This window comes from Carassius carassius, chromosome 26, assembly GCF_963082965.1.
Source record: "Carassius carassius chromosome 26, fCarCar2.1, whole genome shotgun sequence".
NCBI lineage: Eukaryota > Metazoa > Chordata > Actinopteri > Cypriniformes > Cyprinidae > Carassius > Carassius carassius.
This window is the reverse complement of record NC_081780.1, coordinates 26,539,666-26,566,259: the sequence shown is the minus strand read 5'-3', so window position 1 is coordinate 26,566,259 and position 26,594 is coordinate 26,539,666. Positions and strand designations below refer to the sequence as shown.

General features: G+C 38.0%; 1 pseudogene; it reads left to right on the top strand.

Annotated features, from left to right (window-relative positions):
• Positions 1-4,513: 4,513 nt before the first annotated feature.
• LOC132106063 (gastrula zinc finger protein XlCGF57.1-like) lies at positions 4,514-22,837 on the top strand (annotated as a pseudogene).
• The last annotated feature ends 3,757 nt before the right edge of the window (positions 22,838-26,594 follow it).

The following is a 26,594-nucleotide window of genomic DNA, read 5'->3' as shown; positions in this document are numbered from 1 at the left end:
AAATAAAGGTCTTTACAGCATTAAGGTAATAACATTACTGTTTTTTAGGCCTAAATAATGGGAACAAAATTATACAGTGCTTCATGTTTAAACATGCAACAATTTCTTAATCAGTTTACAGACAAATGTCTTTTTCCCAATAAGTTAAAGGACAGGTAACGAATAACAAAAATGCATGTTGTTTTATTAAAGGAAAAAATATATTTATATTTAAAATATAAATTAAAATATAGGCATAATATATGAAAATATTGACATTTTTCTTATTAATCCATGTAGCCTACCACCCTAAAATAGGCTACCACTTTTAATGCTCCGATGCAAAGTAAACCACAATTTCTTTTGAATAATATAACGCATAATTAATATGGTTTAATACCACTTAGCTTAGAGAAAATATAAGCACAGGCTCAGGCACAGGCTTGACATTTGTCCTGCTTGAATTCATTCTAAGAAATGCACATAACTTCATAAGTACTTTCGTCTGTGGATATTAAATATTTTAACTACAGTGTTTTTCTTTCATTTTCCCTGACTGAAGCCATCAAGTCTAACACATCAGCGAGGCAAAACTGACGTCTATTAGCGAAAATGTGCTTTGATGCGCTTGTTTGATAACTTGTGGTTAAAGCGCCACTCACCGGTCAAAGGCTGCAAATGCACTTTACGGACACCGCGGCGGTGGTAAAAAGGGCCTTTTGAATGTCTACTTAGTGTAGCTCAAGGACATCTCAGTCGTGGTTTTGCCGGCCCAAGGTACGGAACCCACCACCCTAGGGTTAGGAGTCAAACTCTCCAACCACTAGGCCACGACTTCCTAAGTCCAAGAAGGCCAAACTAGAGGAGTTGGCCATCCGAGGGGCATGTGACTGGAGGAAAGTCCATAAGACATTGAGCCATGAGACGTTCAGTTTGAAGCCCTTAAAATACTTAATTTAGATTTTATTTCATTTATCTTGAGATGTTTTAAGTTTAAATTTCAGCTCAATGAAGCAGTTAAGCACCAACACTTTTTCAGTTAGTTACCTTACTTGTAGAATTGTGCCTCAAATAAAGAACTTTATGTTGACCAGATTGTTAGTTAATCATTTACAAGTCAATATTACCTATATGGACAGCGATAAAAAAAAAAAAAAAGTGAACTTGTAAAACTGCGGTGTTCAATGTTGTGGTTGAAAATTTGGGTGCACCTAAGAAAACAAGTTAGGCACACCAGTGCAGAAAATTAGTGTAGCGTCCTGATTTATGATATATTAATGCAGAACCGAACATTTCATTTGCAAACATGTCAGTATTTGTACAAATAGCAGCACAATCATTTAATCCTGAATTCCACTCAAATTGATGGGTATTCATTTGTGGTAAGATACATATACATGCAGTACATGGATAATTTTGTGTGCCTCTATTAATAATTTTGAGTCTAATTTCATTTTTCATTCAGTCATTCATTTTCATTTTTTTTTTACAAGCCTTGAATGAGCTATTTTGTATTTCTCCCTCCTCCCAAACACCAGAATTATCCTCTGCTGTCCTGACCTTGTACTCTTCAAGTACATATGGTTTAAGTCTTAGCCACTGGACTACAAGGCACTTCAACTCACTGCAAATGGGCAGGAGTTGCCTTGTTGTCAAATTTTAGCAAGCATTTACTCAGTTCCTGAAATGCCGATTCAGGCAAGCCTGATGAAGAAACTTGAGGAAAATTTCTGGCATCCAGGATAGCCAAGTCTGCATAGAGGGAACCATGAGTTAAAAAGCATTGATGGATGCTCTCTGTGGCTGTGTCCATGATCTGGTTATGTACCTTGGCTTCATAAGCGCTGTTTGCATCTATAAAGCTCTCATCACTTGCCATTTCACCAGGCATCATCTTCTTCTTTCTTTACCGTTTCACTGGAAGTGATTCATTCACTTCTAGTTCACATTCCTCTACAGACATGAGTTCTGCATTAGTCCACTTAACAAAATTATCTGCAGCTATCTTCACAGACCCAAAATCTCTATTAATGTTCTTTATAGCATCCTGAGTGCTCAGAACCATTCAGTGAGCTGATAAGATATCTATACCATTCGTCTGCAGGTATTTTGACAGTGATGTTGTGACTTCAAAAATCCTGAGGAAAAGCTGAGCAATGAAAACTTTTTCATACCTCATGAAAGCCTGTAAGAGAGCTCTTGTTTTGTCACGCATTGTTGTTTTCTGATTTTCCTGGCTTCCAAGGGTTTTGAATTTCTTCAGCACATCAGTCTAGACACTCTGTTCTGGCTTTCCAAAGGACCCAAAGATCTTCTTCAGTGCAGCATCCTTGGCCCACCACCGTGTTTCTCCAATAATGGAAAGGCGCTTGTGACGACTACCCTGGCTTCCCTGCTCCCACACATTCATTCTTTGGTATGAGTCACGAAAGAAGACGGCGACATCATTAACCAATGAGAAGAGGGACCCACTGGATATGGCCACTTCTGTTGTGTCAGCCAGAACTAAGTTCAGGACATTTGCCTAACACAACACATGCACTTGATTTGGTGCTTTGGAAGACAGCAGGGTGGAAAACCTCTGTATTGGCCTTGCATATTTGATGCACCATCGGTGGCATTACTGACGCAATTACTAATTTACAAATTGGAATTTTCCATCACATCTGTCCACGTCTGAACAAAATATTGGCCAGTGGATGCTTGACAGTTCACCACTGCAAATAGCCTTTCCTGGACTGTGTCTTTGACATACCACAGAATGATAGAGCATCTTGGGATGTAATGTCTTGGGTTGTGTCAATCTGCACAGAATACATCCCAGCTTCAGTAACCTCTTTTTGCAATGGTTTCTGCACTGTAGAAATAACCTTGTTGACTGTTGTTTTTGACAAAAATGTCAGAAGAGATACATGCATTTAAAATACTAAATACAACTTTGTATTTAAATAAATTTAATTTCAAAATACATCAAATAATTTTTGCCAATCAACCTCTTGATTTCCTGTGTCAATAAGTATACAAAAATACTAACTACAAAAATACTAAGATTAAATGTATACAAAATAGGTATTTAAATACAAAAAAGTATTTCAGATATAAGGTATTTGAAATGCTGGCCATCCCTGCAGTAAATCAGTCTAATAAGGAGGTTAATACCTCATGTATTTTGAAAATTCTAAAATACTCAGATTAAATGTTTAAATGCAAAATACATTAGATTTTTTTAAAGGTATTTAAGTACAAAATAGTATTACTTTATGTCAAATAGATGTATTTGAAATACTGCCCATCCCTGCTTGGCACCATCAGAAGTGTCAAATTCAGTATGTTTTTGTGAGCTGTTTGTAGCTGTCAAATGTAAGCTGTAACCTGATGTAACTGTGACAGGCGACCAGTGTTGCCAGACGTACGATAATTATCGTATTTGTACGATAATTTTTTCCTCTGTACGATGTACGATCAATAATGAAAAAAATCCCGTAATGTACGATAATTTCAGAATTTTATGAAAATTTAAATGATGGTAGTTGCAGTCATAGGGCTTCTTTACTCGTACACGAAAACGGCTCATTACAGACACTTTAAATGCGTTTGTGTGCACCTCAGAGTGTGTTAAGAATGCAGGAGGGTGCCCTGCTTTAAAGCCAACGAGCACTGTTGCGGTCCATGACAGAAAGAACCCCTTCAACATCTGGCAACACGCAGGATTCCGATGACAGCGGCTCAGATGTGGAGTTAACTGCACCACGCAGAAACAGCTAAATTCCTTCTTCACTGGATGAGACAAAGCAAGTGTTAAAAATCATTTAAATATGTTTTAATATGCGCCACGCCGGAGACAGTAACTGAAAATAATGGGATAGTATTTTGTCTCACTGCTTCCGTCCAACAATACGCCTTGTTATCTATTGTGGTAATTTGCAAGTCGTGTCGAAATGTTGTTGGTTTAGAATAGATAAATAACTCTTTTGACTCGTGTACGATAATTTTCTTCCAAATACGATAATTTTGAACTTCTGGTACGATACTTGGGCATTTCCAATCTGGCAAGACTGCAGGCGACTCACCAGAACCATTGGCTCAGGAGCAACTGCTGCTGTCTCTCCCTCATCAGACTCAATATTAAAGCTACTTGCACTACTGCCAAACATCTCTGTTATTTATTGCATTTTGTAGCATTGGTCTCTAAGGAATTAGCTTTTTTTTTTCTTTTAATTTCTCCCAATCACCATTGTCTTTATGCTTCTTGCTTGCCATCACAAGCTCTCTCTCGTGATATAACTGGATGATACAGTTATATCTCGATTGAGAACTGGATGCTCTTAATAAACTCCAGATGATAGGAAGACATGAATCTAGTCAATGTAATCATTATGGACTTCCAGAAACTCTAGCCCTGTTAAAAAAAACAGCATATGCTGGTTAGGTATGTTTTGATGCTGGTTTATGCTGGTCTTTTGCTGGATAATGCAAATAATGCCATAAAATATCAAAAGAAGAAGAAAACAGACTTTTATTTTGGTCTGGCGAGGTGATGTCATAATACTGCGACACAATCCTGCATCTGTGATTTGACTGGAGAAAGGTTTGTGCTTTTAACCATTTAAGGTGTTAATAAATTAATGCTGAATGCAACACTGTAGTTCTCTATGTAGTGACGGAGAAACTGAGCTTTTCGAAACATTTTCGAGTCAACTGAATCAGTTTGCTTCTCACAATGATTCAACAGGGTCTGGCTGCAGACAACAGGACGTTTCTCAAGTACACAAAGCTCAGACTCGCATCCTCGATAGTGCAAACACAAACCCGGTGTTACACCACATTCTGTGACCCTTGTAGACGCTGTTCTCACTGCATAACAAAACAGAATTGGGCACGCAAACAGCGTGCGAGTTCATGGCGCTCGTGCACATTGAATGAGCGCGTCCACGCAGTCTAGTCGCGTGCGGGTCAGTTCAATGTTCAACCTCCTCTATTGTGTAGTTTATCCATCCAGGAAAGAGGCTTAGTCTAATATGAACCGTACAGCTGTTACATTAAGTGATTTGGATTTATTTCTTCATTTTCTAATCATTTTAAATTGATAAAAATCTACTTTTTATTTTATTTTTTAATTAAATAATTATCTGCTTGTTTTAGCCTAAAAGTTTTGTAAGCTAAAACTCTTGAAGGTTTTTTTGTACAAATTCTTTCTCCACTTCTTAAATAAATAAAAATTAAAGTGGATGCTCGTTATTCAACAGCAGGGATGGAAATTAATTTTTTTTGTCCACTGGCCACTGTGTCTGGTGGAATTCAAAATCTACCAGCCACTCAATGTTTTAACAGCCACTTTCTTGTTTTTAACCGACAATGTGTAACTGCATGTGAAAATTAATACTACAAGATCTACAATACTTAAGCAGTTTATTTAATCTCAAGTCTCAATGAAATACTGATATTTTCTCTTTCAGTGATGCTCAAAAATGCTGCGTATCTAGGCAGCTTACTAGGTTTTGAAACAGCCGACTCTTGCTGAAGCAGCTCATTCTCTCAGCTCCAGCCCAACCAGATGATACACTGCACTGTTTTCGTACGCATTAATAATGTTGTATTTAATTCCAAAGGAAAGGATTCGCCAGTATTTGTATGTGCAAGTGTATTTTTTTTTTTTGTGGTTGAGGGAACACGTGGGGAAAGTCCCCTGTTCAACACTGTATCACTAAAAGAGATCTCGGCTCGCAAACTTTTACACCATCGACAAACGAACGCACAGCATTTTTAATAAATCATTTTTACGCGCCTCGTCACGCCAGAGCTGTCAAACATGTGTAGTGATACAGTGTTGTTTCTACATAACAACCCTCTACGGACACCTTGGCAATTGAATCGCCATTGGCTAGTAATTATTTTAGTTTACTCGCCAGTCAGTCAAGCTTTATAATAATCAAGTATCATTTAAGAATAGAACTTTAGTAATTTGAAGTAAACTTGATAATCATGTTTGATTGCTTATAAGTCTTTTTAACTGAACATTTTAACTGGACTGGTGGTGGTGCTTTTTTGGTCATTCAGTGTTTCTGTAAAAAAAAAAAATTATAATATAAAATTGGGAAAAAAACCTTACAAAACTCCTGATAAGTTAATAATACGATTCCTATTAATAAAAACTATAAAACACACTAAGAATTACTAAGGATTAATGAGCTGCGGTTTTGTCTGTTCACTCGAACTGATTTGCTGAAATCAAAACAGGGACGATAATAGGTGAGCACCAGCCAATGAGATTGCCGTTCACACATTAACTCCACCCACTACTGGAAATCTCAGCTGTTCTTAAAAGCTGAAGTCATCCATATAATTGCCGTTATTTTGACAGGAAAATACAACAAATAATATTGTTTAAATGTAGCACGTCAATCCCCTCTCTCTCTTTCTCTATGCGAGTGTGAGAGAAAGCGACGGCGATTTGTGCTCCTTAACACTAGAGTTTACGGTACATACAGGTGCGTTACGGATCCATTGAGGAAAAAAAAGCACCGATCGTCTGACGGAGAGTCAGAGAGTGTTCGCGGGTGAAAATATCTGTGCTAAACTTAGCCTCCAACTAACACACTGGCGAGTAAAATCAGATAATTTATTAGCCATTGGCTCATATTAGACATCATTTAGTAGCCAGAAGGAAGATTTAGTCGCATATGAGAGTGATTTACTTGCAATGTAGAGGGTTGACTTACTAGGCACAGAGCTAACTTCTGAAAAAGTACTTGAAGACTGGAAATAAAATGCATCCCCCAGACAGCAGTTATTAGACACGTACTGTAAATAACCAACAAATATATCACTCCGCCGGCGGCACTAACTTCAGCTGCAAAGTTCAAACCCTGTACTGGCAACAACGCCGCCGTTTCGAGCCCAGTTTACACCGCCTTTCTCCACAGAGCTGCTTCGGATGATATTACACTTTATTGCGTGTTGTACACACACCAGGGATGAAAATTAACTTTTTTGTCCACTGGCCGGGTGAAACAGTATGCTATTTTTATTTACCTGCCACGGTAGGTGAAGCGAGTTTACCCGCCACAACACAAAATCACCCGCAATTGGCTGGTGGCAGGTGCTAATTTCCATCCCTGCAAGAGACTTATTAAACCAATTGAATGAGAATGAACACAATCATTTGTTTGCAGAGTAGCCTATTTTAGCATCTTGTATGCAACATAAATGTTTAACAGTGTTCATGAAGCCGATGTTACAAAAACAGGCTACTAATGTTTTTAAAGGGGGCATCAGAATGTGTAAGAATAGAGTACAACAAACAGTCTTATCTTGATATCATGACTTGTTACCACAGTAACCAGAAGATGTTCGTTGGGGGTAGTTCACATTACTCTTAAAATACACTGACTAGGGTTGAGAAAAAATATTGATATCTCTATTAATTGATTCTCATTTTTACGGAACAATATTGATTCTTAAAACCAAGCATTGTTTAGTCTAGCCTGTTTTCAGTTAATAGATGGACCATTGAAGGGCACTTCCCAACAATATACGCATTATGCTTTGGTACTTTTAATATGAAACAAAGTCTCAGATTTCAAATTCTGCCCATTGTACTGCAGTATTCAAACAACAAATGCCGTTTTGGTGCTGTTTAATGTGGAATGACAGATCGCTGTAACTCTTCAGTTCAACAGATGCAGCAGCACGAGGCGCATATTAACCGGGTCATCTCCTCCACATTAATACGTTAATAAGTTTCAGCACAAAATAAACGTGACTAATCAGCCGAATGTAAGATTAAAAAGAGAGTACAACTTTACAATACGTACCCTGTCTCTGGTAATCGCTCAGTTTTTTAGCCGTGCAAAGATGTCAGTATAACGGCTTGTCAACAATGTCACGTAATGTCTCATTTACCTCAGAAAAAACACATTTGGTTAACAAACTTATTAATCAGATCGGCATTTTGCTAAATATATGCACCATATAACATTTATTATAAAATGTACTTTTCTTCAATGTTTAATTTGTTAAAATAAATCCATCACGTTTTTATGATAGCCACCACTGTTTAAAAAAAAACTACTGAAGTAGAAATATTATGTAATTGTAACTTTATTTTAAAAACTGCATTAAATGTAATTTTAATAAATCAGTACTTTTTTTTTTTTTTTACTTTTTTTATTGAGTAGATTTTACATTTTTTAACAGCAGGTAACAAATGTATAGTTAGCAAAAAACATTACAAAGTAGGACCAAAATGGCATCTGTTCCCGATTCCCTTCCCACCCCACCCCTGAACAGACCCAACAAAGGCCATAAATCAGTACATATAAAGCTTTAATAATATTGTGGTGTAGAACCAACTGACTCTTGTGTAATTTTTACAGCATTAGTTTTTGTTTCTTGAGGAAATCTGGTATGTGTAATGGTAAATCTGGTATAGTAACTGATATGCCTCCAAAATAATCAATATTGAATCGAATCATGAAATGTGTCAAAACTCAGCCCTAACATTGACTACATCTGCTGCTCAAAAATGTGTAAATGCAATAATGACATTTATGGGTCAACTGCAAACATTTTTCAGTGTGCTACAGCAGGTGACTTTTAAATCAAATTAAGTCGATGTAATTCTAAGGTAAAATTAAAATAATCATCCTATACAGAACTGACATTTACTTTTGGCTTTTCAAATGTTTATGCAAGTTGTACTTTACAAAAAAAAAAAAAAAAGCATTTCAGTTTTGTCACAGTTTAGTCTGTTTCGTTTCTCATCCAACACACAAGGTAGTTGAGCTGAACATCCCTTCACAGGGCACGGACCGGTACAGTATATGCTCACACACCTTTAGTGCACGCAGGAAAGGGGCTCTTATTTGTGCGTCAGTACAACAACGGCTATTCGCTTCCTGCTATCTGTGCCTCAGAAGTGTAGCTTTGACCTTCCAGTGCTGAACAGCTGCCCATGTCCTGCGCACAGATTTCGAAATACTTCCACAAAAATGACATGATATGCCGCGTTTCCACTGCAGGAACTTTACCCAGGAACTTGGGACTTTGGCCTGGTACTTGGTGTGTTTCCACCGCAGGAACCAGGAACTAAATAAAGTTCCGGGTAAAAAAAATGCCCCTCAGATAGTCCCTTCTGGCGAGGTAGTACTTTTTCAAAGTTCCGGAACTTTCGGTGGCGGGACTTGGGCGCTAAACATCCTGATTGGTTGAGTTCACACAGCATTGGTTGAGTTCAACCACCATTTATTTGGATCATTTTCAAAATATTACGTCATGAAATGTAATTTTAATTTAATTTTTATTTATAAATATCTGACTATTTAAAAATGTGTTTCGCTGATCTCAGAGACGCTCAGCTCCACGCAATCAGCGAGAGCTAAGTGATCATCTATCCGCCGAGAGCAGCCTCACCTCGGCTAGACCTTCTGATGTGTGCCGCTGGCTCTGATGTCTCTTTAGTGGTTAAACATAAAATATAATTCGTTTTGGGTAAATCTAACAGGTTATCTTTGGTCTGTATTCACTTTATCTATATGTTTAAAATGAAAATAAAAAAGGCAAATTTATATAATATTTTGTTTCATTGTAATGACTGTATATAAACATATCCCTGAACTAAGTACATTTCTGCAGCTGTTATTATGTTTAAATGAAAACGAAAGGAGGCAGTGGTATTTGATATCCTATTTCGTTTTATTGTAAATATAGGCGAGCTGACTGATGTTATAAAGTACGCTGCTGTTTGCTGAATTACCGGTTTGCGTTGCCACGGACATCACACTCCCGAGTCGAATGCACAAAGTCTGAACTACCGAGGATGCACATCCAAAATCAACGTACTTTGTATTGAGAAATGCGCGCAGACCTACCTCACCAGTCTATTTGCCTAATCTTCCTGGTACTTTAGACTATGGTAGAAACGCAGAAAGCAACAGGTCTGCGGGGAAAAAAGTTCCTGGTACAAATGTTGCGGGTAATTTTGGTGGATACGCGGCAATAGCGAATGATTACAATGTCGTCTTTGCATGCGGGCACACTTCTGGGAAAATCGACTGAAAAAAGACAGAAAACCGGCCGATTGCCGATCGCGTATTTTAAGCAAAAACCGTCCGGTTCTGTCCGGTAAACCTAATTAACGATCACGCTGACTACTGAACTAGGGAGCTGATTGAGACACACCCAGAGATTTAGTTTGCATTTATTTTTCTACCTTTTAATTATTCTCACCCTAAACAGGACGAAGTGTCTAAACACAGGAAAAACTCCTGCTGAAGCGGCTGAGATTCATGTGACAAAAAACTATAAAGATGGCATTTATTAAAGAAGAGAGTGAAGACATGAAGATTGAAGAAGCGTTCAGAGTCAAACATGAAGATACTGAGACACCAACAGGTTGGTTTTCATTCTCAAAACTTATTAAAATGTCCTGCTCTACAGAAATAAATTATATTTCTACATTTGTGACCATTCTTAATGACAATGTGGAAATGTGGGTACCATGAGCAAAGTTAAGAACCACTGCTTTGTTCATGGGACCCACATTTCCATAAGGTCACTAAGCTATAGTCATGTGAAGTTGTACAAAATAACACATGAAACTAGAGGGGCATTTTGGGCTTAGGTAAACTACAGTTTAACAATACTGACTGTTAATAAAACATAAGGACACTAATCCTGATAAACTGCTTTTTACCGTCTCCCCATTAAAACCATTATATTATTCATTCGCACTGATTCGCAAGCACGGAACAAGCACTAACACGAGATCATAGCTGATCATAACCAGACATCTCCAATCATATCACGATTGGGGCATTGCTTCCTCTCATTTGACTTTTCCCCCATTCATTTTCAATTACCCCCCACTAAACCCACGGTAGTTATTAGTTAAACTACTGACCTTGTCAGTTAAAGGGGTAGTTCACACAAAAATGAAAATTCTGTCTTTTACTCACCTTCATGTCGTTCCAAACCTGTATGAGTTGTTTTCTTATGTTGAACATAAAATATATTTTTTATATTGCTGGTAAACTGCTGGTGATTCCCATTTTTCTTATTATGAAATTCAATGGGAACCATAAACTGTTCACCAGCTATATTTAAAAAATAATAAAATTTGTGGGTGAACTATCCCTATAAAATTCAAATTCCCTTTCAAGAGAAATTTGAACTGCATCCTCTAGGGGTCGCTATGGGCAAGGTTGGACTTGCCATGGAAGCGTGCTAAGAAGGTGACGCGAGGTTGTCTCGATAAGCGTTTTCTTTCTGGCCATAGCCCTCCAGCTCGGGTGAGCTTTCCATTTCTTCCTGAGTTCCATACAGAGATCGAGTAGAAATGTAAGAGGCAATTTTTCTTACGCATCCATTGATTCCAGCATACGAGTATGCAATATCGAGGTGATGAGCTAAAACGGTTTCGGGATGAGGTAGCCCTATGTGCTACTAAGCAGGCAGCCTCAGCCATTGGCAGGTCCATAGTGGCCATGGTAGTAACGGGGAGACATCTGTTGGTGAACTTGGCAGATATCGGGAAGAAATTAAGGCTTTCTACTTGATGCTCGAATCTCGCCTTCCGAATTTTTTGGTACCTTTGTTGAGACGGTGGGTCAAGGTTCAGGGAGATGAAAGCGTGCACAGCAGCCTTCAATCCTTTACGAACATCCAGATCTGAGCCGGAACATCATAGGGGTCCTGTTCCATCTTGGTCTGAGGATCAGAGACTGGCACAGAAGGCTAGTGTCGTGGCTTGCGCTCCTCCCCCACCTGCAGGTAAGTAGGAGGTTTTGCGGGTCAAAGGAATATATATATAATATATGTGTGTGTGTGTATGTATGTGTGTGAGTGTGTGTGTGTGTATATATAAGGGGCAAAAAAGTATTTAGTCAGCCACCAATTGTGCAAGTTCTCCCACTTGATGAGATGAGATGAGAGAGGCCTGTAATTTTCATCATAGGTACACTTCAACTATGAGAGACAAAATAAAAAAATAAAAACCAGAAAATCTCATTGTAGGATTTTTTATTAATTTTGTAATGGAGTACAAACTTAATAATCTCGGGAAGGAGGCAGGAACCGGCAGAAAATCAAAATGAAGTCTAATAATAAAATAAACACAAAACAATGTGACAGCTAGGGCTGCAACTAACGATTATTTTGATAATCGATTAATCTGTCGATTGTTTTTAAGATTAATCGATTAATCTTTATGTACTTATATTTTAGTTTTGCCCATTCTTTCCAATTCAATTATTAACAAAGGGTCTTTATCATTCAACATAGACTTTTAGAGATTAACCATTTTGCATTGTGATATCCTCATCAAAAATATTCCTGGAGTTTTGTTTTATTGTGTTAGTAATCCTTTGCCAAACTCTTCTGCAATCAAAACACTGACCCATACTCTAGCAAATTTCACAAGATTTCAAATAACGTTTTCACCATGGCAGTCCTTAGGGCTCCTAAAGTAGTTTAACATCTCGAACAAAGCTTATTAAGGAATCTTTCAGAAAATATTTTCACGAAGAATAAAAATAAAACAGAATAAATTTGCAGTACATTGCATTTTATAATTTTTTTCCTGTAAACACACAACTTATACCTGGGAAACAGCTTTATAGCTTATGCTGTGAAATTGTAAATAATCCTTCGAATAAAGTGCCAGTGGGATGAAACCTGAAAGGAACTCACATTTTAAAGTAAAGTCCAGAAAAAAGAAATTTGACACACAAAAAACCTGCTGTGCGAAAAAGAGCAGTGAATACTTAGAAAAAAAGTGCATTTCAAATACATTTAAACATTTACCCCTCTCATTCAGTCATAATTAGGCTGCAAGACTGAATTATGAACTGGTAAATGACAAACTGATCACAGAACATGTTTGTAAATCTTTAAATGTTAACTGTTAAAAAGCAATGATATCAACTTTAACGACTAAACATCTGCAAACAACATTGTACTGGAGAATCTGCACAAATAAAAGTCTTAAACAGTTAGCTCAGTAGTGCAGAGTTTACAGGTTACTCTTCTTTTTTGAAGGCTCAAAGTAAAGTTCTCCCACACTTTGGATGACTTTGTTCGATTAGTTTTATCTTCCACTTTTTTCTTTCTCAAGCTTACTCCACTGCCGTCTGTCTCCACCATCTCGCTGCTGCAGACGCAGTTTGTCTGCAGCAGCACGTGACCTAAAAAGAGGCCAGCTATTGGCTATTCGCTAATTCTCCTGCTGTACTGGCTGAATAAAACCTGCGGTGGCTCATTACTGCCACACTTTGGTCATCGCAGATTTAAAATATGCACAAAATGAGGCGCTTGCAGCAAATAAAAGTATTTTAGCAACTAATCGATGACTACGTTAGTTGACAACTATTTTAATAATCGATTAAATCGATTAGTTGTTTCAGCTCTAGTGACAGCCCCTCATGGACGACTGCCGTGCACAAACAAAATCAAAGCATAAAATAAATCCCAGGCCTGGTCTTCTCTCGTCCTTCACTGTCATCCCGCCTCTTTTATATCCTTCCGATCTCCTTCGTGGGACTCGAGACCGGTGGGTTGAGCAGGTGTCGCTCATTTCCTATCACTCAACCGGCCTTGCTCGGTTCCCACGGCTCTTGGCCCAGCCCCACTCGTCACAAATTTATTTGCAAATTACGATGGAAAATAAATATTTGGTCAATACCAAAAGTTTATCTCAATACTTTATATACCCTTTGTTGGCAATGATAGAGGTCAAACGTTTTCACACACTGTTGCTGGTATTTTGACCCATTACTCCATGCAGATCTCCTCTAGAGCAGTTATGTTTTTTGGCTGTCGCTGGGCAGCACAGACTTTCAACTGCCTCCAAAGATTTTCTATGGGGTTGAGATTTGGAGACTGGCTAGGCCACTCCAGGACCTTGAAATGCTTCTTACGAAGCCACTCCTTCGTTGCCCGGGCGGTGTTTGGGATCATTGTCATGCTGAAAGACCCAGCCACGTTTCATCTTCAATGCCCTTGCTGATGGAAGGAGGTTTCCACTCAAAATCTCACGATACACAGCCCCATTCATTCTTTACTTTACACGGATCAGTCGTCCTGGTCCCTTTGCAGAAGAACAGCCCCAAAGCATGATGTTTCCACCCCCATGCTTCACAGTAGCTATGGTGTTTTTTTAGATGCAATTTAGCATTCTTTCTCATCCAAACACGATGAGTTCAGTTTTTACCAAAAAGTTCTATTTTTGTTTCATCTGACCATATGACATTCTCCCAATCCTCTTCTCGATCATCCAAATGTGTTACTGATGGTAGCCTTTTTTACTTTGGTCCCAGCTCTCTGCAAGTCATACACTAGGTCCCCCCGTGTGGTTCTGGGATTTTTCCTCACCGTTCTTGTGATCATTTTGACCCCACGGTGTGAGCTCTTTCGTGGAGCCTCAGATCGAGGGAGATTATAAGTGTATGGCTTCCATTTTCTAATAATTGCTCTCACAGTTGATTTCTTCACACCAAGCTGCTTACCTATTGCAGATTCAGTCTTCCCAGCCTGGTGCAGGTCTACGATTTTGTTTCTGGTGTCCTTTGACAGCTCTTTGGTCTTGGCCATAGTGGAGTTTGGAGTGTGACTGTTTGAGGTTGTGGACAGGTGTCTTTTATACTGATAAGTTCAAACAGGTGCCATTAATACAGGTAATGAGTAGAGGACAGAGGAGCCTCTTAAAGAAGTTGTTACAGGCCTATGAGAGCCAGAAATCTTGCTTGTTTCTAGGTGACCAAATACTTATTTTCCACCGTAATTTGCAAATAAATTCATTTAAAAATCTTACAATGAGATTTTGGTCTGAGGATCAGAGACAAAAGGCTAGCGTTGCTCGCGCTCCTCCCCCACCTGCAGGTAAGTGTATTGCTGCAGTAACTCAGGCAAAAGGAGCCCCAACTTATAATCTTGAAAATTAAAAATGAAAAAATCTGTGTGTTATGAATTAATATAATTGTAACACTATAAAACTTCACAATCACGGGAAGGAGGGGGCGGGAACCGTCGGACATTCAAATAAAGCTTTTAATAATAAAATAAACACAAAACAGCACGACAGCCACTCGCGGACGACTGCCGCACACAAACAAAAGCAAAACACAGAATAAAATCCAGGCCTGGTCCTCTCTCGTCCTTCAATGTCATCGCGCCTCTTTTGTATCCTTCCGATCTCCTCTGTGGGGCTCAAGACCGGTGAGTGGAGCAGGTGTCGCTCATTTCCAAATCACTCCACCAGCCTCGCCCGTTCCCATGGCTCTCGGCCCCGCCCCACTCATCACAATAATATACAAATTTCACGTTTTGAATAGAATTAGTGAAATCAACTTTTTGATGATATTCTAATTGTATGACCAGCACCTGTATATTAGGGCTGGGCAAGTTTACAGATGGTAATCATATAAATGCGCCATTGTCAATAAGTCACACTCTATTCATATAGATGTCGTTCACATCGATAGCCGTGATTACACAGTGATAGCGAGCTGATTTGCACTCAAACAGATGGTAATCATGCAGATAGTCACATTCAACATAAAACACACTCACACATATATAAAAAATGTTGAAAAATAAAGAAAGAGGCGATTGCTAAGTTCCGCCTCCATCAGATGTTTTTCAGAATTTAAATATACTATCTTTATCTTTCATTCACTTTTTTTTGTGGATCATCTCATTCTGTTTGTGACACTATGCTACAAAACCATGCCATTTTTACTACCAAGACACTGACACAGACACTTTCTGAGCGTGATTTATTCCATAACGGAGACAAACAATTCTGTCCCTGAAGAACTGAAACATGAACAATGGAATTATCATCCATATTACAAAGTTATTGCTCCATTGGACTAAACGTGCTCCATGAGATGTTGTTCAGTGGACACTTACCTTTCTAACTAAACCAGGATTTACAGCTGTGGATGTGTTTGTTATTACGATGAATCTGGTATGTACTGCGTTTTCATTCTCCATGTTTTGATGTGTATTGCTTACACAAATTTAGCAAATACATTCTTTATAAGGTTTCCATTGAAAAACAGCAATCTGTCGTCAATTCTTGAGCCTTAGATCTTTATAATGATGTATAGTTTGTCAAAATTAAATCTGTCCCATATCATTTAATCTATTTGTAAACATTGACACATGCGAGGTGAGGCCGACGGCGTCGGGATGCAGGCTAAGAGGTTAAGCCCCTGCTAAAAAATGAGCAATCTTAATTTTGAACACCATTTTGAGCAATTATAGACAATAGACCAATATCAAATCTTCCTTTTTTAGGCAAAATTATAGGAAAGGTAGTTTTTAATCAGCTGAATAATTACTTAAACTCAAATGGACAATTTTTAATCTGGTTTCCGACTGCATCACAGCACAGAGACAGCACTTATTACGATAAATGATATTCGCTTAAATTCTGACTCGCTAGATCTTGCTAGAACTCAGTGCTGCGTTTGACACTGTTGATCATAACATACTGCTAGAGAGACTGGAAAATTGGGTCGGGCTTTCTGGGATGGTACTCAAATGGTTCAGGGTCATAGTCCGTAGGGAGAGGCTTATATGTAAGTACAGGATAGCATAAGTCTAAGTGGACGTCCATGTAATGCGGAGTCCCACAAGGGTCAGTTCTTGCACCGCTCTTGTTTAGCCTGTATATGCTCCCACTAAGTCAAATAATGAGAACGAACCAAATTGCCTATCACAGCTATGCTTGATAATACCCAGATTTACCTAGCCTTATCTCCAAATGACTACAGCCCCATTGACTCCCTCTGTCAAAGCATTGATGAAATTAATAGTTGGATGTGGCAGAACTTTCTTCAGTTAAACAAGGACAAAACTGAAGTCATTGCATTTGGAATCACTCAGTGACCTAGGACCGAAATATATTGCAGATATGTTCACTGAATATAAACCTAACAGACCACTCAGATCATTAGGATCGAGTCAGTTAGAAATACCAAAGGTTCACACAAAACAAGGGGAGTCTGCCTTTAATAACTATGCTTCCCACAGTTGGAATCAGCTTCCAGAAGGGATCAGATGTGCTAAAACATTAGCCACTTTTAAATCTAGACTCAAAACTCATCTGTTTAGCTGTGCATTTATTGAATAAGCAATCTGCGATGTCCGAACTGATTGCACTGTATTTTATGTATACACTGTATTTTATGTCAAATCATTAGTAACACTTTAGAATAATGGTCCATTAGTTAATGTTAGTTAATTCATTAACATGAGCAAACAATGAATAATACATTTATTACTGTATTCATCTTTGTTAATGTTAATGAGAATACAGTTATTCATTGTTAGTTCATGCTTATTCACAGTGCATGTTAACTAATGTTAACATTCACTAATGTTAACAAGCACAAATTTTGATTTGAATAATGCATTAGTAAATGTGGAAATTAACATCAATTAAGATTAATAAATGCTATAGAAATATTGTTCTTGCTTAGATCATGTTAATGTCACGGTTCATGGGTCTGTGCATTCATTTTGTGTCTATCTATCTATGAGCACCAGCTGCAACTCAATTGCGCTGCCTTTATGTTTGGCTGACAATCCTGGTTGTGTTGTTGGTTCGTTAATTCTTGCCCTGTCTCTCTGTCTAGTTCTTGTTCCAGATCTTGTCCAGTTGGTATTTTTCTCGGTTATTCCTCGCCCACCTCGGATTCACCTGCGCTGGGTTAGAGTATTACAGCGGCTTGAGCGGGCTGGACTTTATTCCGCTGGAGTTTATGCCATCGCCTTCATATGTCTCGAGAATCGATCTTTGTGACGGTTAGCTAAAGTAGTTAACTAACATTAACTAATGAACCATTATTCTAAAGTGTTACCAAATCATTTTCTATTTTTGACTGTTGTAAATTAAATTAAAATGTAATTTTACATCAATATTTCAATCTAGCTTTCAATCATTTTCAAAGTTTTTAAATTCCTTGTTATACTTGTGATTAATTTTTACTTTCTTTTATGTAAAGCGCTTTGATTTACCATTGTATATGAAATGTATAAAAAAAACGGCCTTGCCTTGCCTATTGTTTCTCCTCCATGCCCCACTTACTGAAACACGTTTTTACAAATCTCATAAGTCTGGAAAGCCGGGTGTGCTGTGATTGGCTGAATACCTCAAGCATGTGACGTAAATGTTATGCCCCTTAACATATTGTGATGCCCTGTCCGGCTGGAGCGACAATAAATAAACATTAAAACCAATTATAAACATGATTTCTAGTCATGTCCTCTTTTGGATGGCCAAACAAAGTAGTTTTGCTTTTAACAACGGAACAGCATCACACACATCATGCTTAAGTGAGCGGAGGCTGGCTTGAGTGAGCAGAGGTGGGTGGGCTTGAGAATGGCGCGACCAGTGGTTTCTACAAAGGGTTTAATTTTGTGTTGACATATACTGTATGTACTTTTTCACATTTAAAACCACTGATAAACCATGAAGGCCTGGTGCCGGACGTTCCGCCACGTCCAGCTGCCTAGGGTGAGGCGGATCTCAACAGGTTCTACAGTACGGACACTCTGGAGCAGTTTAAGCAAGCCGACACTAACCGGGGCCTCTCAGTGCCACTACCCGTTTGATGTGAGTACACAGGATACCGGCTCTACACGAAGGCTATAGAACCTAGCGAACATGTTAGGGGTCGCCCAGCACGCAGTTCTACAGATATCTGTCAGCGAGGTGCAACGAGCCAGCACCCAGGAGGATGCAACACTTCTAGTTGAGTGGGCTCGCAACCTGAACGGGCAGGGCACACCCTGAGCTTGATAAGCCAGGGCTATGGCATCCACAATCCAGTGGGCCATCCTCTGCTTAGAGACAGCACTCCCCTTCTGCCAGCCTCCGTAACAGACAAAGAGCTGGTCTGAGGTCCTGAAGCTTTGTGTCCGGTCTACGTAGCATCTCAATGCTCGGACAGGACAGAGCAAAACCAGGGCTGGGGCTGCCTCCTCCAGGGGCAGTGCTTACAGGTTCACCGCTTGGTCTTTGAAGGGTGTAGTGGGAACCTTGGGCACGTAGCCAGGCCGGGGCCTCAGGATTACCTTGGTCAGCCAGCCCAAACTCTAGGCACGAATTGTCAACCGAAAATGCATGCAGGTCCCCTACCCTCTTCATGGAGGCCAGTGCAAGCAAGAGCAGAGTTTTAAATGAAAGAAACTTTAGCTCAACTGAATGCAAAGGGTCGAATGGGCTCTGCTGTAGTGATTTAAGCACTAAAGTCAGGTCCCAAGAGGGTATAAAGTAGGGCCGGGAAGGATTTAACCTAAGAAACCTGACGATGAGGTCATGCTTACCAAAAGACTTCCCATTCACGGGGTCGTGGTACATAGCAATAGCGGCAACCTGGACTTTGAGGGTGGAGGGAGACAGCCTTCGCTCCAGCCCTTGCTGCAAGAACGCAATCGGGCATCTTTGGGGGGTTTTCTTGGAGAGAAGAACACCACTCGACGAACAGGTTCCACTTCAAGGCGTCATTCTCCCAGGAGCATTGCTCGAGACAGCTTGTTGGCTGTATGGTTGAGCAGGCACGGAATGTGAATGGCACGAAGTGATCTCAGAACCTTCCTACTCCAAAGGAGGAGGTGGTGGGCGACTTGTGACATGCGACGGGAGCGCAGACCACCTTGTCGGTTGATGTACGCACCGGTCGCTGTGTTGTCTGTTCGGACCAGCACATGCTTGCCTCATTAAAGACCTTTAAGACTGTTCAAGGCAAGGTGCACTGCTAACAACTCTAGGCAATTGATGTGCCACTGCAGCTGGGGGCCCGTCCAAACCCCTGAGACTGCATGCCCGTCATACGTGGCCCCCCAGCCGGTGGTGGAGGCATCCGTGTAACCCACAGCATGCCTGGAGATCTGCTCTAGGGTCTTGATAGTAAAAAAACGGCATGGTTTTGCAGCATACAGTGTCACAAACAGAATGAGACAATCCACCGGAAAAAAGAATGAATGAAAGATAGGTGAAAGATAGTATATTTGAATTTTGGCGCTCTCTCCTGAGGGCTCGTGGCGCACTCTGATGCACCTGTCAGTTTTTATATATGTGAGAGTGTATTTTATGTTGAATGTGAATGTATCTGCATGATTACCATCTGTTTGAGTGCAAATCAGCCCAAATCAGCTCGCTATTACTGTATGATCACGGCTATCTAAGTGAACGCATCTTAATGAATAGAGAAAGTGGATTATTTACTTTATGGGGCATTTGTGTTATTACCATCTGTATAAGTGGACATCAGCACTTGTTTGCATTGTAATTCATTGTAAATGCTGCATTTCTAGCAATTTCAGGATTTTCTGTAATTGGCAAACAAAGTTAAATCTTATTCTTATTTTTCTTACTCAAATTATTCTTATTGTATTTTTCTAGTGCTCAAATAAATCACTTATTTAATGTCTAAGTTTCTGTCTAGTGTTTTATAATTGAAAAAAAACTATGCAGTGGTATGTTTAAAGACTAAATAGTTTTTAGAAGCCTTCAATACTGTTGGTAAATATATTTTTTTATATTTGGGGTGTGGGGAGTGTAGACATAGTCATAAAAATATTTGCAGGAGTCTCATTTTTCATGATATCCTATTCAGATTTGAAATAGAAACTCATGAGACATGTGACCTTCAACCCATTGCTTTTCTAGATTGCTCCAGTACTCATTTCATGTAATTTTATATCAAATAAAACTAATTTAAGTGTGGTAAAAAAAATCAAGGCACTTCAGTGTCTATAACTTTTAATATTTTTGAGCATTATCAAATCTGGTTGATAAAAAGTAAAAGACACCAAAATTATGTTTGTAACACACTGAAGTAGGAAACTGTTACGATTATAAGTTAGGTAGAGCACTTTCAGCTGTGAGTCCCATAATGGGGGGTTGCTGTGCTAACAGGTTAAACTCATTTCTCTCATTTCACTCATTTTCTACTTAATTTGAGCCCTCATGTCTTGTAAAACATTTAATATCCTGGATTAACTTTTCATATGGTTCATATAATTTCATATTCGGGGAAAAAAATGTTTACCTGCAATATGAACTTTAAATTTGAGCTTTAAAAAAATGCAGAAACCCTTAAATATGATATTGTTTTTTTTTTATTGATTGATAGAACTATACTAAATGTTAGAATGTGTTGCTTTGTAACATTAAACTGGTTTAACTTTGTATTTGTCTGTTTTTACCTCAGACCTGATGGCGCTGAATGAGGAAAGTACAGAACTGAATGAAACAGACGACAAAGATCAGAATGAGAAACAGCATGATTTCAAAACTGAAGAAAAATTTATTAGTTGCTCACAGACTAAAAAGACACAAACTAAAAAAAACAGAAACTACAAACCTTAATTCCAACATGAGAATTCACACTGGAGAGAGAACTTACACCTGCCAACAGTGTGGGAAGACTTTCTCACGAAATGGAGATCTTAAGATTCACATGAAAATTCACATTGAAAAGAAACTATTAATATGCCCTCAATGTGGAAAAGGTTTCACGTTTAAAAGAAGACTAAAGACTCACATGAGAGTTCACACTGGAGAGAAGCCATTCACCTGCTCTCAATGTGGAAAGAGTTTTACACAGAAAAAATGCCTCACTGTCCACTTGAAAATTCACATCGGAGAGAAGCCATTTACCTGCCCTCAGTGTGGGAGAAGTTTCACATTTAAAGAAAAACTTAATATTCACATGAGAGTTCACACTGGAGAGAAGCCTTTCACCTGCGAACTATGTGGAAAGAGTTTCTCATTAAATAACGGTCTTAAGGGTCACATGAGAATTCACACTGGAGAGAAGCCATTTGTGTGTGATCAGTGTGGAAAGAGTTTTACACAGAAAAATGGCCTTAATGTCCACATGAGAATTCACACTGGAGAGAAACCTTTCACCTGCAAACTGTGCGGGAAGAGTTTCTCATTTAGTAACGGTCTTAAGGTTCACATGATAAATCACAATGAAAAGAAGCCATTAATGTGCCCTCAGTGTGGAAAGAGTTTTACACAGATACACTGCCTTAAAACCCACATGATCATTCACACTGGAGAGAAACCTTATACTTGCCCTCAGTGTGGAAAGAGTTTCAGGCACAAAGGAAGTCTTAAGGGTCACATTAGAATTCACACTGGAGAGAAACCTTTCACCTGCGAACTGTGTGGAAAGAGTTTCTCATTAAATAGCGGTCTGAAGGGTCACATGAGAATTCACACTGGAGAGAAGCCATTTGTATGTAATCAGTGTGGAAAGAGTTTTACACAGAAAAACGGCCTTAATATTCACATGAGAATTCACACTGGAGAGAAACTTTTCACCTGCGAACTATGTGGGAAGAGTTTCTCATTTGGTAGCAATCTTAAGGTTCACATTAGAACTCAACACTGGAGAGAAGCAATTTGTATGTGATCAGTGTTTACGGAGAAAAAACTCCTTAATGTCCATATTCACACTGGAGAGAATCCTTTCACCTGCGAACTGTGTGGGAAAGGTTTCCCACAAAAAGAAAACCTTAAAAAACACATGCAAATTCACTAAACTCCAAAAAGTTATAATTGTCGTTAGTGCAAATAGACAAGAATCACCTTAAGAATCATTCAAATTCTGAAAAGAAACGAGTTTTATGTGCCATCACTGTGGAAAGAGAGTCACACTGAAGAGAGACTTTGCTAGTATCTTCTGTTTGAGAGGAGTTTGTCAAAGCAGCATGAAATGCCATTTGTGAACTTATTCTTGGTAAGAAATTACAAGAGGTTTAGAAAAAGGAGCAATTTCTATTATCATCTGTGTATTCTTTCTCAAAGAAAATTCAGTTGTACTCTGTATATAAGTATACTAAATATTTAGGGGTTCGAGCACGCAGTGCTGAAACCCTATTGTAATTGTTAGGATTTTTATTATTATTATTATTATTATTATTATTATTCCGCCTTAAAACTGAACGTGCAGCCCAAACCGTAAGGCCTAGAGAGCTGAAACTTGGTCAGATGGTAGTAGTCTTGCTCGCTACTCAGATACAAAGATCCAGCCCAATCGGCCTAACGGTGGCGCTACAGCGCAAAAAACAAATTTTTCAGACATTTTTGGCCATAGATCGTAAACCACTTGACGTAGACTCAAAAACTACACATCGTTGTTATCCTTGGGTTAGTACGAACAAAATTGCTCTGTGCATTTTTTTACTCTCCGACGCACCGTTTTTCCATAAAATTGACCTAACTCTCAAACCTACTTTTGCGAACTAGTCCTAGGATTGTCAACCAATCGGAACCAAACCACTGCAGAAATATTCCCTGGACACTCATTATCAATAATTATCAAAAAAAAGTAGAAATTTCGATTCGTACGCGAAACAGTACACCAAAAAGCATCTATGCTAACGTTAGCCAAATGTTATTTTAACTATAACTCTTAAACGGAAAATCTTTGGTCCAAAAAAAAAAAAAATTGCGCATCTCTGCCACTTGGGGGCGCTCTAAAATAGAAAAAACACATAAATGGCTATAACTAGGCAACCGTTGGCTCGATCGACTTGAAAATTGAGGACATTTGCATATCTAAAAAAACATGGCCGCCATTGGCCAAAAATTTTTAAGCACCTATTTGAATGGGTTAACGGAAGTTGATCGGAACGAAACTCGCTGGGTACGTTCGACTCATGAACCTTATGGTCTGTAAGAATTTTGAAAGAAATCGGCCACTAGTTGGCGCTAACGAGTTTTATGGCTCTGTAATCACGTGGTGTTTCACATATCAACACAATATGCATATCATTTGATAGATCTCCTCATAAGGCACAACTTTGCCTCAAGAACTATTGCTGTCAATCAAATCGTTCAATTGTTATTCACAAATATGTTAAAAAGCTACTTTTGCGAACTAGTCCTAGGTTTTTTGCCCGATCGGAACCAAACCACTGCAGTAATATTCTGTGGACTCTCTAGATCAATAATTATCAAAAAAATGTTGAATTTTGTACTTTGGTTAGCTTTAAAGGGGTAATTTAGAAAAGGGGTGTGGCCAAACATACCCCAAAGCCTATAAAACCTCAACGAAAACTCAAAACTTTATGAAACTTGGTGTAAACATGTAACAGGTGACTCCTAACAAGCATGCAAAGTTTCATGGAGATCGGACCATAGGTGGCGCTATAACAGTTGAAAAAGCCTCAAAAACACAAATTTTCAATAGAAAATGATCACAATTTGTAGAACATGTTCATACATTCAAACAAACACTAGATGTTAATATCATATGATAGATCTCCTTTTTGTGAACAACTTTGCCTCAGTGAGCGAAGATGTCAATCAAATCATTCATTAATTATTGAAGAATATGTTAAAAACCTACTTTTGCGAACTAGTCTTAGGTTTTTAGCCCGATCGGAACCAAACCACTGCAGTAATATTCTCTGGACTCTCTAGATCAATAATTATCAAAAAAATGTTGAATTTTGTCCTTTGGATAGCTATAACAGGCTAATATGGAAAAGGGGCGTGATCAAAATAACCAAAAGCCTATAAAACCTAAACAAAAATTCAAAACTTTATGAAACTAGGTGAAAACATGTAACGGGTGACTCTTAACAAGCATGCAAAGTTTCATGGAGATTGGACTATAGGTGGCGTTATAACAGTAGAAAAGGTCTCAAAACACAAGATTTATATGCTAAATGGCCTCAAATTGTTTGAAAATGCTCATATATTTACACAAACACTAGCTCTTCATATCATATGATAGATCTTGTCATTCTGAACAACTTTGCCTCTGGGACCAATGTTGTCAATAAAGCTGTTAATTAAATATTCAAGATAATTTTAAAAAGTTACTTTGGCAAACTATTACAAGGGTTTTAGCTGAAAATCAATAAAACCACTGAAGTACAATTCTCTAGACCCAGAAGGTCAATAATTATCAAAAAATTGTTGAACAATTGCATTTGGACAACTATAAACCAGTCATTTAATTATATGTTCTTTACATAGTGTAGACAAAGGCCTATTAATACAAACAGAAAGCCTACAAATGATCAAAACTGTGTAAAATAATGCATAATTTCATTCTTAACAAGCATGCAAAATTTAGGAGAGATAGGTCGACAGTTATAAAGGTTTAACCCAGTGATGTATGAGAAATTGCCATTTATAACCACTAGATGGAAGCGGAAAACCACTAATGGGCTCATTCAGTTAACTTAAACAGTAATGTTGAAAGGTTTTATGAATTCATGCTGAAACAATAAAAAAACCACTGTTACAACATTTTAAATCTCATTGAGTCAACGTTTTCTATTTTGTTCATACAGACACATCAGTTTTTATAATTTTGCCAGATATGATTACAGTGAAACCTGAATGACATCTAAACTCTTAAAATGTTAGTTCCCTTTTATTTACACATGTGAAAATGTAAAATGTACAGAAAGTACAAATAAATGAATCTACAAAAATGAATAATGTATCTTTTTTTTCATTTATGTTGTTTCATTGACAATGTGAAATAAAAAAATATATTGAAAACTTGTACCAATTTTTTCCACTGTTTTTTTGTTTTTGAGAGCAGGATTAATAAATAATTTATTGTCTCTCCATTCTCTCACTGCTTTCCTGTGCTCTTCATCTCCTCTGTCTCTCTCTGGAGTTTGATGTCCTCCCTCAGTATAGCTACACAAGCTTCCACTCACCTCCTCATCTGTCCCAGGACACTTACAATCCTAATTGTAGAGCAGAGCAAATATATTATGTCTTTTAACAACAATGATACAATGCATTTCAGCAAAAATGTGTCTATTAACTTTACTTTGTATTTTTTAAGTCTTTTAAGTTTTTTTCTGCAATAGTACTTAAAATAAAATGGAAACACTTATGTTAAATATAAAGACAGGTTTGGCAATCTTAAAATTTGAAATGAAAACTGTTGTCTGTGAAACCAGGGGAATATTTCATAGTAAATTATATGAAAGGGCAAAATAGTCTTAATTTATTTAGACATACATTAGATCTCCATATAATATGATAGATCTCATCAATTTGAACAAGTTTGCCTGTGCAAGCAATGCAGTCAACCAAAGTGTTAATTAAAAATTTTAGATTATTTTACAAAAATTATTTAGTAAACTAGTTGTAGGTTTTAAACACAAATATATTTATAAAATCAGAGCAGTACTATTTTCTATAGTCTCTAGGTTAACAATTATAAAAATATGTTGAACATTTGCATTTGAACAGTTATAACAGGTTTGTTTTTTAATATTTTCTTGATGTAGTCTACCAAAGTCTATAATTCTTCAAATGAAAAGTCAAAACATCACAAATGTATGTAAACGCATTTATTATATTATTGTAAACAATCATGCAACTTTTATGGAGATTGGATACAAACTGACATTTTACTAGCTATGAAGGATAAAAACAGTATGTGTCTATATTTGGATTACTTGAAAATGCAAATACAGCCACTAGATGGAAGGAAAGTATCACTCAATGGCTCATTCTATCACTTAGTTCTTTTTTTTCAGGTTTAATGACTAGTGACATTCAGGTCAAAATTACATTTAAAATCACATTCATTCAAAGTTCACAACTTAACACT